Here is a 16636-nt window from a genome sequence, read left to right on the forward strand (position 1 = left end):
TGGTACGCGAAAGATGGGGAGCTGGGCAGGCACGGGCAGGAGGGGTGGGAAGGGACGGCCGAGGGCTGTGACAGCCGGGGGGGACGAGGTGCTGGGCAGGTGGGGAACAATCACTCCTGTAGCGGCAACTGGCCTTTGGAAAGCACCTTCCTCACCTCCAGGGGAGCTGGTGGCACCGGGTGCCTTGCACACGGGTCCGTGGGAGGGGGCAGTGAACCGAACCCATTCAAGAAGTAAAGACTCATTCTCACGATACAGTAACTGGGAGAGGGGATATGGCTTCATCCCGCTGTCCTGTAACAGTCATCTCATGAATATGCATCCTGAGAGCTCGTTATCAAGGTGTAGAGGGGAAGGAGAGGTTGATCTTAATTTTGCTGTCAGAGTATTATGTTCCAGGAACTGATAACGAAGGTCAGAAGAGCAATTTGCCGTGGCTGCAAAAAACATAAATAAAAGCAAATGTGAAAGGAGGGCTGTGGGACCAAACTGAAGCACCATTGAAACCTGGTTTGGGGGAGTTGCTTTCAAACGATGCGAAGAGCTTTGCAATCTTTCCATAAGTCTTGGGAGCTGCTCCAAGGTGACAACAACCAATTTTGATTTTGACTTGCTGCTAAGGGGCTAGTCCATACTTTCAATCTAATCTAGTTTGTACAAGACTTTTATTAAATTATAGAATGCTGAAGTATTTATATTTAGGAAGAGTGTCTCTGCTGTCTTTTGTTTCCTGAGTGACACAAGCTCTATGAGATCTTCTGCGAGTTTTTGCTTGAGTAATAACCGTATTTGTCCAGAAAAAGTAAAAACTGATTAGCTCAACCTCATTGTATTGTATTTATTTTAGCAACTCTGTTGCAAACTGAAGGATATTAGTCCAAACTCATGAATAAGTCTTAAAGTGCCCCACAACTCCATGAAGCCCAGAACTGAGTCTGAATCTGGACCACTTTGAAGCCTGGGACATGCCAGAGCCTTCCTGATGCCCCTAACTGCAGTATGTCCTCCTGTGCAGCAGACCTGGCTGCAAGAGGAGGAGCGGAGTTTTGCCTCCACCCGACAGCCAGGGGCACGTCTCTCTTTGCGGGGAGCTCCCCTTCTTTGGCAGCTGGGACTCTCCCCTCCAGCCCCCAGATCCCCCACCTCCTATGCGAATACCCCAATGGGATGGCTCTTGTCCCAAAGGCAGCTCGTGGGTTTTAAGGTCAGGCGTGAGACAGCTCCTTGGGCTGCTCCAGAGACACAGGCACCTTCGAAGGGGGTGACCTGCCCGTGCCTGGAGACCGCTGCCACCCTGCCCCAGAAAGCACCACCCTAAGTGCACATGGATATAAGACCCTGCACGCTGGGCAGGTCTCTCCCAGGGGGTTAGGGAAGCTTTAGGGTGCCTGGGTCACACCCAAGAGCTTTGCAGCAGGAATGAGAGGTCCAGGCTGCTGCTGCGTGTGCGTGCAAACAAGAGTTTAAAAGACAGCTCTTCTTTTGCTCTAGCAGTGCCCAAGGCTGGGGGGGACAAGCCATGCTAATGGGTTGTTCTCTCAGAAATTGCGTGTGTTTATGCAAAAGATGCTCCATTACTGTGAGTTTGAACAGAAACAAATACATTATTTGATGCATTTGAAGGGAATGCTCACAGAGCAGGCTGCTGCCCGGCGCGCTGAGCGTGCAGCGTGAAGGGCTGTGCGCTCACCTGGGCGTGCAAAATGTGGCAGCTCTGAAAAAAAACAACCAGATGACGGGCTAACAGCACGTAATGACTGCCCCAGACTTCTGCTGCCCTGAAGCTCCTCTCAGTCCGCACGGCCCCTACGGCTCAGTCCGAATCCCAGCGCTCCCAGCAGCAGCAGCAGCAGCAGCAGGAGCAGCAGCGCTGCGGGGCGGTGGCTGCCAGCTGCAGGCAGGCTATGGGACAGGCAGCTGCGCTTCAGCAGAGGGTGAAGTAACTGCTGAATATTAACCACGAATATTTACAACGGCTTCTGTATGTTAACTATGAGTGTGGGAACTTATAGGGTTGGGTGCAAGCTCCGGACGTTTCGGGATTGCTCCACCTGGGCTGTAACCAGCCTCACGGAGGTGCTCCCGGGGCCCCTGGCCCCTGCCCCCGGGGGCTGCCCCCAGCAGGCACATCTGATGGTGGCGTTGCCCTGGCCAGGGATGTCGGCATTGCATCTGCTGTAGTTTGCCACAGATCGTGACCCTGAGGATGCAAACGTGCTCCGCAGCACATGGCCAGGGCAGAGCGCTGCCCCGCTGGCACCCCGGGGTGCTGGCTTGGGCATATGGGGTGGTGAGAGGGATCGGCTGGTGCTATCCTGCCCGCCGCGTCTCTGGCGTGGAAAAGGCCTCAGGAAGAAGGGGAGGAGGTTTCATTTGTCTTGTCTGCAGAAATCCCTGCAGGACCTGTAAACACGTGCCTGTACACAGTGTTGGTGGCAGCAGTGGGACCAAGAGCTGAGTGTTTCACCTGCCACCCACTGTCCCTTCTCCTTGCATCCCCAGGGCTGCCCTCTGACAGTGACAACTCCTTCCAGTTAACTCGTCTTTTGAGTTCATTTCCCTTCCCTCGCCACCGAGGCCCCATCTGTATTTTACATACCCGGTCAGAGGCAGCCGCCCAACTCAGCGTAGCTGAGCGCTCTCAGGCTCTGCGAGTCTCGGGGGTCCCACACATCTACCAGAGGAATGGGGATTTTCAGGCTTAAGGAGCCATGAGAGGGCGGCGGGAGGAGGGCGAGGGCCCGGCAGCATCCCATCCCGGCGCCCAGCTCCGGTGCAGGAGATGGACCCTGGTGCTGCAGCACCAGCCCCTGCTCTTCTCCCGACACCTCCTGCTCTGAGGGGTGCGCGTGTATGTGCATGGGGGAGTGTGTGCTCTCGAAACTCTTGCTGCTCTCCACGGTCCCATCTGCTGCAAGATGTCTCTGCTCTTCATCCCATTGCTCTGCAAGTTTGGGGGGCACATTTCCAACGAGCTTGTTAGTACATCAGGCTAAGACGTTTTCACACCAGGGAGCAAATGGCCCTAGGGGAGCTCAGGCTGCCCGCACTGGTCAGGGCACATGGATTATGCCCGCACGTGAAACTCATGTGTACCTCCTCCGCTGAGATATATGGCCTTGGCTCCCTGCAGCTTAATCCAGAAGAAAACAGCCACACAGGACCTAAAGCACTTTAAACGGTGTGTGTCAAGTGTGCGGCATGGGAGGGCTGCCCTGCCCTGGGAAGCTGCGTGGAGACAAGGATAAAATGCGTGCCCCGAGAAGGTCATGCCCACCTCCGGCTCCTGAGGGAAAGCATTGTGGGGTGCATCACCCCAGAGCTGGCTGCCCTCTACCCGTGCTGCCTCGCTAGAGATTTTAAATCATTTTGCTTTCCCTCTGGACACCGGCATCTGTGCCCCCAGGCAGCCTGCGAAGCGCAGGGGGATGCTGGCTCTTCAGAAACCCTGTCTGAAGTCTGCAAAGAGGGGCGTGGGGAGAGATGACAGACCTGCAGACGGCTGGGAGATGCCAGATCAGTCTGCGGTCAGACTAAACCAACACCACCAGCAAGATAAGCATCTTGCTGGCCCTGCCCAGCCACCTTTTGTGTTCCGGAGGCTTCCCCGCCTCCCCCGTCTTCCCCCACCATCGTGGGGCCACCACCGGCGGCACATAAATAGAGGGCCCACGCAGGCTGCGGGGCGAAGACCGGAGACGCCACTCAGGGTCCCGCACCGCACCCCAGCGCCCATCCTGCCCCGCCAGCCACCCCGCAGGTAACCAACGCCACGCGGCGCCTGGCGGCACGGCCGTGGCCGGGACCCGCGGGGACTTGGCACCGGGCAGGAGGGGAGCGCCTCGGCCAGCCTGCAGCCTGGTTTTCCAAAACTAAGGGGGAGGATGAACATTTCACTAGGAAAAGTGGCCTGGCGCGAACAGGGGGCTGTTCCCGCTGCAGCTGCTGAATGACAAACTCCATGTGGTGGTTTTGCTGGAAATCGGCTCTGTTGGAGAAGCCTGATTTCATTGCTAGGTGGGGTCAGAGGTTTCGGCTGTGAATGGGGCTGCCGGGGTCGGGCAGAGGTTCGGGTGCGCAAAACCTTTGACTTAATGGTGTCTGACGGTGGTGCCCCTGCTCTCTCTGTGTGTGAAGCCCAGAGGAACTGAGCAGCTGAAGCTGGGGCAGCCGGGAGGGAGCTCTCGGTATGGGGCAGCGGAAGGGAGATCCTTGCGGAGCGGCAGCCTTTCCACGGGGAGCAGGTCTGGGCTCCCTGCTGCTCGGCACGGCGATCGGTCCGCTGGGAACGATGATAAAGTACCCGGTAGATTAAAATGTGAGAATGAAACAAAGGGACGGAACAGTAACTTACAGCAAGGATGAAGCAGTTACCAGTAACTTAAACAAGCAAGAGTTCGCTTTAAAAACAGGAAAGCTTTAAAGCCTTTCTTTTTTCAAATTGAGGATGGATGGAGTTCATGCTTTCAAGTTTTTTCTTTATAGTTACACAATTTGGAAATATTTCTGTTTAAAGAAATGTTAAGAAGTAATTGCAAGTAGTTGCATGTCTGCAAGAGTAGGAAATTGGGGCTATCAAATGCACAGCATGAAGGTAATGATGTAATTGTAATCATCAGAGGTGGCATTGGGGCAACCAGAAAAGAGACCCAACCTGGAATGACCCAGTGCAGGAGGGAAGCAAGCGTATTTAATACAGCAGGACGTAAGGTCTCTCGGACAGCGGGAAGGGAGCCTAAAGTGCGGGCTGCAGTTAGGGAAATGTTGGGACTTGAAAAGCTGGCAGTTCGAAAAAAGAATTGTCAGCCTTAAAACAGAGAAGGGAGTCAGCATGAGCTGCCAGGCAGTGCTGTGCATCCTAGGAGGTGTAAGTGGAGGAGGAGGGAGCAGGCACAGGGAGGGGATTTCGTGCCTGTGAACGGCGCTCTGCTTGAAAACGGGCTGGCTGAAAAACTGAAGAAGGCAAAGGGCAGCGTCTCACAGGAGTGCCTGAGATCGGCAACATCTTCCTTATGAAACAACAGCTTCACAAGTTGAAACAGGGATGAGGTGACCCCCTTGGCTTCCCGTGAGGGAGTGAGGTGGCTGGAAAAGGCAGGGAGCGAGCTGCCAGGTGGTGAGTGGCACAGCGTGAGGGGCTGGGGGCTGACACCCAGACCTAGTCCGTGGAGAAGGAGGGTCCCAACTGCAGTAGTAGCCGCAGGAAGAGCCACCAAAGCAGACAGTGCTTCTTTGAGCCCTTTGTGTGTCCATGACCGAATGCCTCCCAGGAACAATTAGTCACTGAAACGTAAATTATTAGCATCAATATAGGAGTGAACAAGTGCCATTTGCTGGCCAGGGCAACCATGTCAAAGCTGTGGGTGCTGCAACGTGGACTTTGCTAACCCAGTGTCCACATTGCAGCCGTCTGAACACCTGGTGGGTGGAGGACACCTCGGTCGAGCCAGGATGAGCTTTTGGGCACAAAACTTTTTGTTTTAGAGCAAACCACCCCGGTCCCAGCAAGCTGCAGATGAGCAAAACCACGGCTAGCGGGCAAGTCCGGGAGAGGTAGCTGCGTCCCACTCGCTTTAAACCTCAGGGAGGTCCGGATCTTGCGGGTTTGGTGTGCCCATGCCCAGCATGACGCCTGCGCCTGTCTCCCCTTTTCTCTCCCCAGAAACATGGCTCTCGCCGGCGCCCTTCGCCTGTCGCTCGCCTGCCTCCTGCTCTGCGGCGCGGCCCCGAAACCCACGTGCGACCCCAGCGCCTGCGCCCCGTGCCCCGAGAGGGACGTGGAGGGGCCGACCACCGCCGCCGCCGCCGCCGCCGGGGGCTGCTGCCCCCCTTGCCCCCCACCCTGCGCCTGCCCGCCCTACCTGGAGAGCGACTGCGAGATGCAAGGCTTCGCCAGCGGCCACGTCCCCGCCGGCCGCTCCTTCTACATCGACTTTGCCCGCAAGCTGTGCACCTGCCGCCCCGGCGGGGACATCACCTGCGCCCCGCTGTGCCCCCGCCTGCCCCCCACCTGCCAGGCCGTGGGCAGCCCCGTGGCCGATGGCTGCCCCCGCTGCGTCTGCTACGACGAGGAGGAGATGGCGGTGCCCGCCGGCACCGTCACCGCCCGGGGCGCCCGGATTTGCACCTGCCCCCCCCAGGGGGGCCAGCTGCAGTGCAGCGGTGGCGAGAGCATGGAGTGAACCTCTCCTCTCTGCCGGCCGAGGGCGGGAGGACGGGGGAGCCTCTCTGGCAGCAGAAGGCTTTCTGCACCGTGGGGCATCCTCGCTGAAAAGCGTTAAATGCTTCAAACTGTCCCCGGAGGACTTGGCGATGAATATGGCCGTGCCGCAGAGCGCTGGCGAGATGCCACATTGTATGTCGTTTATACGCCAGGGCCAAGCGTCTATAGCGGGTGAGCTTTCTTTGTTGTAACGTGTTGTTCCATGGCAGTGGGCTATGAAAGGTTAGATTGCTGCTAGCATGTAACTGAAACAATGCAGTTATTTATTTATTATTTGTAAGATGATTAGGCTTTTGTACGTGTTTATGTTTATATAGTCTGTTTATATAACTCGCTGGATAAACTTCCTCCCGGGGGCCAGGTTTTCGCTTCCTGTAATTCCATCAAATTCAAAGTGGTGGGACCAAAATCAGAAGACTGGCTGACATCCCCCTCTCCAGGCTTTTTTTGAGGCTGGGGGAGTAGGTGGGTTAGCACATGGCTGTGTTCTTAGGAGGAGGCAAACCCCTCTCGTGCCTCCATCCTCCAGAGCAAAGCCATGAAGACCCACGTAAAGGATGTTGGTAGTCAAGGGTCGGACCTTCACAGCCACCTCGATGAAGCAGTTACCCAGGGCTGACCCCGTTGTCAGTCCCTGCTGTGTCCTGTTTCAGCAGGAATACCCCAAATTTTGTGTCAGTGACTGCCTCCTCCTCACTTGTGCTCTCCCCTTGCCACTGCTGGAGACAGACATAGGGTATGGCAGAACTGCATCTTCTGAATGCTTTGACATATATAGATATATATATACACATATATATATAAGTAGGGAGACTGTAATACAAAACATGGTTTCATCACATTAAAAAGTGTTAATTTTGTTCCTTCAAGGGGTTGAATAAAATCAATTTTACCAATGAACTTTTGAAAACTTTACTGATGAGCACACATATGCTTTCCTCATGCGTTAGCTGGTGTTACTTGGGCCAGGCAAGCCTCTCTCCAGCCACCTTGGCCCTGGGTATACCTGGAAACCTTAAACGTGCCCCCTTAGTCTCTTTACTGCTCTGTCTGATGCCGTTCGACTGCAAAAAAACAGTGAACAGATGAGATTCAGGTGAAGGGTTAGAAAAAAGTTGGAGGAAGCAGGGCAAATTTGCTTTTCAAGATGAACCGAGGGTCCCCGTCAATTGGCACTGTCAGAGGCTGACTCTGCCCTGGGCTCTGGTGAGCCTTGGCCAGAGTCGTGAGGGCTCAGCATGTCCGAAAAAACCACTGCACCTCAAAGCTGAGCCTGGGGCATAAGGGCATCCGAGTGGCTGCACTGTCCCCCTCTGCACAGCCACTCCACTGATGGCCCTCGGCTGGTAGCTGCAGGGTGGGAGTGGGCTGGGACCCCCAACCTGGACTTTTCCCACGGCTGGAAGGGCTCTTGGGGACTAACAGGGCCACGCTGGTTCAGGGCCTCGCACTGGGCAGTTTGAGAGCTGTGGTGGGTTGACCCTGGCTGGATGCCAGGTGCCCCCCAAAGCCGCTCTATCACTCCCCTCCTCAGCTGGCAGAGGAGAGAAAATAAAACAAAAGGCTCGTGGGTCGAGATAAGGACAGGGAGATCACTCAGCAATTACCGTCACGGGCAAAACAGACTCGACTTGGGGAAAAATTAGTTTAATTTATTACTAGCCAAATCAGAGCAGGATAATGAGAAATAAAACCAAATCTTAAAACACCTTCCCCCCACCCCTCCCTTCTTCCCAGGCTTAACTTTACTCCTGATTTTCTCTACCTCTCCCCCCGAGCGGCGCAGGGGGATGGGGAATGGGGGTTGCAGTCAGTTCATCACATGTTGTCTCTGCTGCTCCTTCCTCCTCAGGGGGAGGACTCCTCACACTCTTCCCCTGCTCCAGCGTGGGGTCCCTCCCACGGGAGACAGTCCTTCACGAACTTCTCCAACATGGGTCCTTCCCACGGGCTACTGTTCTTCACGAACTGCTCCAGCATGGGTCCCATCCACGGGGTGCAGTCCTTCAGGAACAGACTGCTCCAGCATGGGTCCCCCTCAGAGTCACAAGTCCTGCCAGCAAACCTGCTTCAGCGTGGACTCTTCTTTCATCACGGGTCCACAGGTCCTGCCAGGAGCCTGCTCCAGCACGGGCTTCCCATGGGGTCACAGCCTCCTTCGGGCATCCACCTGCTCCGGCATGAGGTCCTCCACGGGCTGCAGGTGGATATCTGCTCCACTGAGGACCTCCATGGGCTGCAGGGGGACAGCCTGCCTCACCATGGTCTTCCCCACAGGCTGCAGGGGACTCTCTGCTCCGGCGCCTGGAGCACCTCCTCCCCCTCCTTCTTCACTGACCTTGGTGTCTGCGGAGTTGTTTCTCTCACATCTTCTCACTCCGCGCTCTCTGGCTGCAACTGCTACTCCCCTGTAACTTCTTTTCCCTTTCTTAAATATGTTATCCCAGAGGCTCTACCACTGTTACTGATTGGCTTGCCCTTGGCTAGCGGCGGGTCCATCTTGGAACCCGCTGGCATTAACTTTATCAGACATAGGGGAAGCTTCTAGCAGCTTCTCACAGAAGCCACCCCTGTAGCCCCCCCTGCTACCAAAACCTTGCCACGCAAACCCAGTGCAAGAGCACATGAAGGGGATGCGCTGGGGACATAAGAGGACGTGCTCTGTGTGGAGCCGGGGCAGCGGGGATAACTCCTTGCCCTGGTCCTGCACCAGCTGCTGCAGGGATGGGGGAAGCAAGGGAGCAGGAGAGAAGGATGCCTTGAACGGGGAAAATGCCCCCCGCCAGGCGCCCAGCCCACACCTGGCAAGCTCCCCAGTGGGGACGGGACAACCCTTGCGGCCATCCATCCGCCCCGCAGAGCCGAAGCGCTCAGCAGTTTCGCCTCCTGCCTGTGTGATTTGCAGAAAACCACAGTAAAGCTGAGGGCTGGTCTGGGTGAGGAAGAGTGCTCGCTGCAAACCGAGATGTGACATGGCCTCACAAAAGCCACCACGTGCTTCCGCTCAACGTGGAAAACCACAGGAGGCACCAAGTCGAGTCATCTTCGGGCAGTCAGCAATTTCTGCAGCGCCTGCTTTGCATTTCAGAGTTGAGAAACTCATCACTTGCGGCAAGTAACAAGGTTAGGAAACAACACCTCTTCATTTCCCCTGTTTTCCTGAAGTAGGTGTTATTAGAGAAGGTAGACAGTGGCTCCGGATGTAAGCTAACATTGAGCGTGTGACCGTGAACGCACACCTCTTCCACCACAGATTTTATTGCAGCTGAGCCATGGGGAGGGGGTCAGAAATCGCCCTCCCCGAGCAGCGAGCGTGCCCGCACCTCCGTGTGCTCCGGGTCCAGCCGGCTGCCAGGGCTCCCCAGCTCTAGCACAAGCTGAGCCCCCGGCCTCATGCACATCCCTGCCCTGTTCCCAGAGGACTTCTTTCTGTCACGGGGAAAGGGGTGTTACCCAGCGTCCCTTCCCCCTCCGCTCTTCTCCATTTGGTTGAAAAAATCTGTTTGTTAGTTTTTCGTAAGGTTAAAGCTCACTGTCGCCTTACAGACCAGACACCAGCGTGAATGAAGCAGGGAGAAAGCAGCTCCCGTCTCACCTGTTGTGGGGTGGGGGAAAACAGCACGTACACCAACCATACTCGACATGTGAGCATCCTGTGCTGCTGTTGAAGCCAGCAGTGCAAGAAATTCCTCCCATTATAGGTTTTAATTACATGCTGTCCAGGTATTTCCAAATAGCCGAATAAATTCACATCCTGTAGATGCTTGCAAGGTGTGAGTATTTTAGTCCGTGGGGTTAGCTCTCTTTTGCGTCTGCCGAGCATTTAAGGAAATCAGAACAGGTTTGCAAGTGGAGTGATCGGGTTTGCAAGCGTAGCAATTGTTCAGAGGGAGTCACAAGTGATTTGGGCAGAATCCTTGTCGCCTGGGGAGGGTGGTGGTCGGCTGCGGCTGTTTATTCTTTGTCACACATCTTATCTGTCCCACCGCTTCCTCCGCCTTGCGTGACTCATAACCTTTGAACAGGAGAGAATGACCGACAGACGGCAATCCCTGAATAATATTGGTTTTGTGTGAATGCTCTTTATACAGGGTCAGCATAGGAACAAAGAGGAGTTATTCTTCAAACATCTGTGCAAAAAGTCCCCGCCGGCTCCTTTGCAAGCTGCCCATTGCAGGTGGTGAACAGTTTCTTTGCTCTGCCACCATCGCTGATTTGAGGATAGCTTGCATCTCCATCCTCTGCCTGGATGTCCTGCAGGATCTCTGTCTACATTTCATCACATTGAAGTAAGTAGCCGCATCATGCTACTTTTTCCATGAACAGCTGCACCAGCATAGGGAGAAAAGAAAAAAAAAGATGACACACCATTCAGCTGTCAGAATTTATTCACTTATGTTTCACGTCTTGGTTTTTAGCATGCTTTATTTGAATGGGTGTTGTCCTGGATTCTCCAATATTAATCACCCATGCGCTTGTCTACATTTTGGACACAGTATTGCTGGTATTGTTACTGATATTTTTGCAGCTCAGATTTTCCCCGTGGTCTGGACATCAGCGTAGTTTTGTGGCTACCCATTCGCATGGTCACTGTAATTTTGCATCACAGCTAGGCATGTGTTTGCAGGTAAGGAGCCGTACATGTTTCTTAAGTGCAAAGCAGCGGATGAACTCTTGTGCCTCCCTAAACTAGCCCTGAAAATTGAGTCAAAAGCTGAAATTTGCAACTCCTAAAAAGAACTCGTTTTACATATAACGCAATCAAGTCTGGGGGGGTTGTTTGTGTGCTTCAGTGTCCCGTAACTTTGTAAAAGATCATTACTGCTGCTTAGTTATTTGTAGAACTGACAGGGCCTTTCTTCATTGTATTAATGATTTAATAATTGATTTAAATAGAACCAGGTTTTGGGCATCAGTCCTTTTAACATGCCCTCTCAGTTCCTGCCTCATGAAGCTGTGAAATATTAGGGTAAAATATCCATGCGTGAAAGCCCATTAGGAGGTGTCCTTTTGGCACAGCTATACCCAGTGCCAAGAAGTTCAAGTGTTTGCCCAAGTCCTTCTACCTTTCCCAACACCCTGCCAGAAGAAGTGAATTCCTCCCGGGTGGCTCACCAAACGCCTTTGGTGTCCCTGCTGCTCCGCTCCCCCCGCCTGCATCTGCAAAGCCCGGTGCAGGGGAATGGCTGCCTGTCATTTTGTCTGGGTATTACGCTCTTAAATTATCAGAAATCCTGATCCTGTGGCAGGTTCTGCACTCGTGATTTCTGATCAGGATAAGAATGACGTGACAGAGGTTTCCTAGAGGATCCCCTCATTTAACTAAACTGTGCCCACTCAGTTTTGGTAATGGACTGACTACATCCCCCTAGAAATACTTTTTCTTTAAAATTTGGGGGCAGGGAGAGAGGTAACATTTGACACTGTCTTTTGAACGTGTTCCTTACAGGAAATTTTAAGTGTATACAGTTGCCCTGACATGCCTGCTGGCGTGCCAATGATGCAACACGCTAACCAGCAAACGGCACAAGGATGAGAACTAAACTCGCACACACAAATGCAATTGGGTCAACATAAAAAGAAAACTATTATGTTGACCTACACCAGCACACTGAGCTGAAGCAGATTTTTTAAATGCATCTTCTTCCCGTACCCCTTTGGTTCGACATCACAGTGAAAAATCATAGAGGTATTTTAGAAGAAATTGCAAACAATATTGCGTGGTGTTAAGAGAAGTCCCGATCGTTAGATGTTCTCCACGTTACAAATAACAGCCTTTCCTTCTTCCATGTGGGTGGGCAGGGGTGACCAAAAATGTAGATTTGCCATTTAAAACAGGTGTCCTCTGGGAAGAGCAGAGGAGCTGACACTTGGGTTACCTTACTCAAAATTACAGAACAGCAAGCAAGGGGCTGCGTAAGAAGAGGGATTTACTGGTCAGGAGTCTCAGGGCAAACTCAATATATGCACACTTGATGCAGTATATATTTTGCTTCTGAAATTTAAAACAGAAATGGATTTTTCTGACCATTCATTAAGTGTAATTTCTTTAAATTAAGGATTCTGATTATTTAATAGGGATGGTTTTTGCATGTTTCCCTAAGATGTGCATATTTTGTGATGCAGAGTATTAAAATACGCATTTGTATGCCTAAGACCTTTTACTGGAGCAAACACAAACACAAAAAAGCATGCGTGTGACAAAAATGACACACATTCATCTGGGAAAATAACGTACAAATTGTTTTAGGCCTAAAGCGATTTAGCTTTAATGTTGTGCATCTACGCCAAGGACAGCTTACTTTTAGTTATCATTCCAATATTGCATTCATGGCAGCATCCACAACTCAGTCTTGTAAAGTTGTTGGGCTTTTTCCAGCAAAGCTGGCTTTGCATCTCAGAGTGATTTGTGGAATCATTATTCAACACTATTCACAGTTCAAAAGCTCAAGAGAGACAGAAAAAGTCTAGGGCGTGTAATCAAGGATTAATTGTTGCCAGCTTTCAAAGAAAGGAAGGGGGGAGAAAAAAAAGAACAGGAAAACAAAACCGGTTGTTTGAAAGCAGAATTGAGGATCTTAGAGGAAAATTATTATTTCCATAGCTGCTTAAAGTGTCACTGCGTTTACAAGTGACAGGGGAGTACTGTTTCCCCCAGCATCTGAAAAGCTGAAAAGGCAGCGCAGGTATTATCTAACAAATACTAAGCCAGTTCCTCAAAATCTGAGTTTCATTTGATGATGCTTCTCAAAATTTTCAAGAGCTTTCAGGTCTCAATCCAGCTATAGTACTGAGTTAAGAAAGTTAATCAGAGCCAGCTCTGCAAAACAGTCTTTTTGTGTATAAAAAAACCCCCCATCCTCTTGTTCTAGTATAAAAATACAGTGAGACACCAGTAACAGAACTATTCTCTCTCTCCTTCCTGGCCTTAATTTAGATGTCACCCATGGAACCATATATACTCCTAAATATCTTAGAAAAATCAGTACCTGCGCAGCAATTGATTTTGCTTATGTAATCACACATATAAATAAGTGCCCTTGTCTTTTCTGTGTGCTAGCCCCTGCTGAAAGTACGTGGTCTAAATCTTAAAGACCAAGTAAGGTTGTAAACGGAGCTACGCAGAAATGCATAGTAAACATAATTTGATGAACGTTAAGACATTAAGGAGAGTCTCTGCGGTTTGTAGCTCATAGTGAAAGGTTGCAGTGGGGGGGGGGCACAGCAAAAATGGCATGTGTCATTATGGCATAATTACGGCATATAAATCATGGCATAATCACTAGTTTCTGAAGTATGATCTGCAAATTTTTCATGACTATTAAAAATCTAAGTTTAAAAATGCTTGGATCTTAACAAAAATGTCTCTAAATTAAATTTCATTACCACTCACATTTAGTATATGCATCAGTTTATATTTAGGATTCAGTGATCAACTTAAAAAGTGTGCTAGGAATAATGGTCAGGAATAGGTCCAAGGGCCTACTCTTTCTGACTTGTGCTAGTAGTGACACAAAAGTCCAAAGACCAACAGAGAAGGTAAATATCCATAGATCTTCCCCGATTACTTCGTAAGCCCTAGATCACACCTTAGTTGCATCAGGAAGACAAACCAAACCTGACCTACGAAGGTCACGTTGCTTTCAGATTTGACTAGGGTATCTAAATGGTGGTTTGTCATTTTGTTTTTTAACTACACCACAGGCTTAATCCTGCATACCTTGCACACTCTGAACTTGCATGAATTTAAATATGGATTTTAAATAAACAAATTACACAGTACCTAGTATGTGTCCCAGCCTTATTCGTTACTTTTTGCAGAATCCTCATTTTACACTGCCTGTGCAGTTTATTTTCCCTCCTCTTAGCACTGAGGATATTGCTCTGGTTTTCTACAAAGAGGGGCATTTAGAAACAGCCCTAAGTTGCATACTAAAGGATTACCGTTTTGTAAACAGGTGCTCCACAAAAGCAAACCGGCTCATCAGTTACTTATGGCTACGCTTCTAATTCCTGTAATGCCTTCTTGAAGAGGGGATTCATCTTGCAGGGGAATTTGAAGCCAATGGACTAGGAATACACTATACTGGACATAATTCAGGTTAAATAATCTGCTTTACAGGTTTTTTGTTAGTTTGTTTGTTTGGTTATTTTTTTATTCTCTTCAGATTAAGGAAAAAACTGCTCCCTGGCAGCAGTGGCGTTAAAACCATTTCCAATGATACCACCGCAAGTTACTCGCACTACTCTCAGGCACTCTTCTAAGGTCAGACAAAGAAATGATCAAATACTCCTGTGTCTAGAACACATACTACTCAGCTAATCACAGATTAAGCCTTTAAAAACAAAGTATGATCCAAAATCCTTGGGGACATGTTCTGGAGTCGGTAAACAGCTATAAAAAGATCATTTTCTAAGAAAATGGTCGATTATGCTTAGAACTGCATTGTCTTCAGGGTAAGAGGAAATCTGTCGTACAGTCGGTCAGAAAGCTGACAGAGCCCCTGGCCTGGTCACCCGAAGAGTTTTGACATGGCCCATGAAACTCAAAGGAAGGTGCCCACACCCTGCCATGACCCCCATCCAGCTGTTACTCAAGGGGACGTGTCTGCCAAGCAAGGCACGGCATCACGGGGCTGTACCAGCTCCCGCCAGTACAGTCACACACAACCCCTTCAGCCAGGTGTACTGGGTGCAGGGCTGTACTGGTTGGGGATCACACGTGGACGTCGCCATGCCAGATGCTGGGGAAGCAAGAGCAGGAATAAATAATGCTTCAGCGCTCAGCACAAGTACATCTTATCTTCAGAGCACCCGTGTCTGCCTCCATCTTTGCTGAGTAAGACTCGTACACGCTGGATGAAATGAGTTCGAGTTTCGTGCTAGAGAGGAATCACTCCCTCGTAGTAAAAAGGCTGCTCATTGCCTGAAGATTTCCAATCCAGTAGAACATGGTAATTTTAGAAATGCATTACAATCTACCTGGCTAAACAAGTTAACACACGGGACTTGCACAGGGGAAGTCTTTTCAAATAAGCCGCTACCATATATGCTTGGAACCATTACTGAAAGTTTGATGTCCATGCCATTTTAATTAACGATTTTGAAACAACAACCAAAAAAACCCAAAGTCACACACATTATGGACTGTTTACCTGCTAATTCTTTCTTTCATTGAAGCTGCTCCTGCATTACAAAAGCGTAATAAAAATCCCCATACTGGTAAGAACTAGTAAACATTTTTCTTCATTTGCATAAACAAGAAAACCCAAACAAATAAGGCGGCCGAGGATTGTCCCTGGCCAAGAACTGGTTAACTAGTTTGAAACTACGCTCAAGATTTCTTGAAAACATATTTGTCTTTCAGCCAAACAATACTGCTAAAGTAACGCAAATGCTTTGCTTTAAAAATGTGCTTTTTCTGTTCACAGAGAACAGTAGTGTAAAAATAAGTCATCCATGAAGCATATTCTCATTTTTAATTTTATCCTATGATAGATCAGTTGCTTCAAAATCCCTTAACAACCAAGGAAAAAAAAGTTACAGGGTTCACATTTTCAAGATTGTCGATTGTATAGACCAAATCTTGCTAACCCACAGAAAGATTTATGGGCCACTTCTGTCACGACCTGAAAACACTGGATTCTATTAACATGAAGTAAGTATCTTTATAGTAGTCTACAAGGCTGGTAAGGCATTTGGCTGCTTTCTCGCACCTTGCTTTTCTCTGGCAAAAACAGCTGGGATCACTCAGCAGGTCCTAAAGAACTAAGTCACAGAAAAGGAACAGAGGTTATATTTCCAGGTGACAAGAATGAACAAATAACATGATTTGGGCAATCACTTAAAAGCACGTTAGTGCCAATTTCACTACACTTTACACTGGATGATCAAGTTACTTCAGGAGTTAAAAATTAAACAACCCAAAACCTATTTGAAGGAGCTTAGCAAGCCAAGGGCAGGGGTGTGTGGGGGGGGAAGGAATCCACACGGAGTTTGAGTTTGGCAAAACGAACCTGCTTTACTATTCAGCTACACTGAACAGTAAAGAGCAAAGTGTATTCAGCACAAGGCTGATGATTTGGTCATTTGCACCCTACAATTAAGGGTGCATTTTCATGGATATGCTCTGTTTTTAGGAGATGGTGAGAGTTTGAATTTATTATTAGGAAACCAAAACATTTCACTTAATTGTTTAACATGCGAGATTTTCATGAGGGAATGAAGGTTAGTTACATTTCCAACAGGATTTCAAAACTACATTTTGCCTATTCAACTCTAAAAACTAAGCTGAATATAAGGCTGAAAGGTTTAAAAGACTAATCAAAGTAACAGAAGTCAGAAAGACAATAACAGTACAGCACCTAAAAATGGGTAATTCACACATTTTTGACATTTGTGTCTTGCATAGAC

Source organism: Gymnogyps californianus, chromosome 1 (genome assembly GCF_018139145.2).
Source record: "Gymnogyps californianus isolate 813 chromosome 1, ASM1813914v2, whole genome shotgun sequence".
NCBI lineage: Eukaryota > Metazoa > Chordata > Aves > Accipitriformes > Cathartidae > Gymnogyps > Gymnogyps californianus.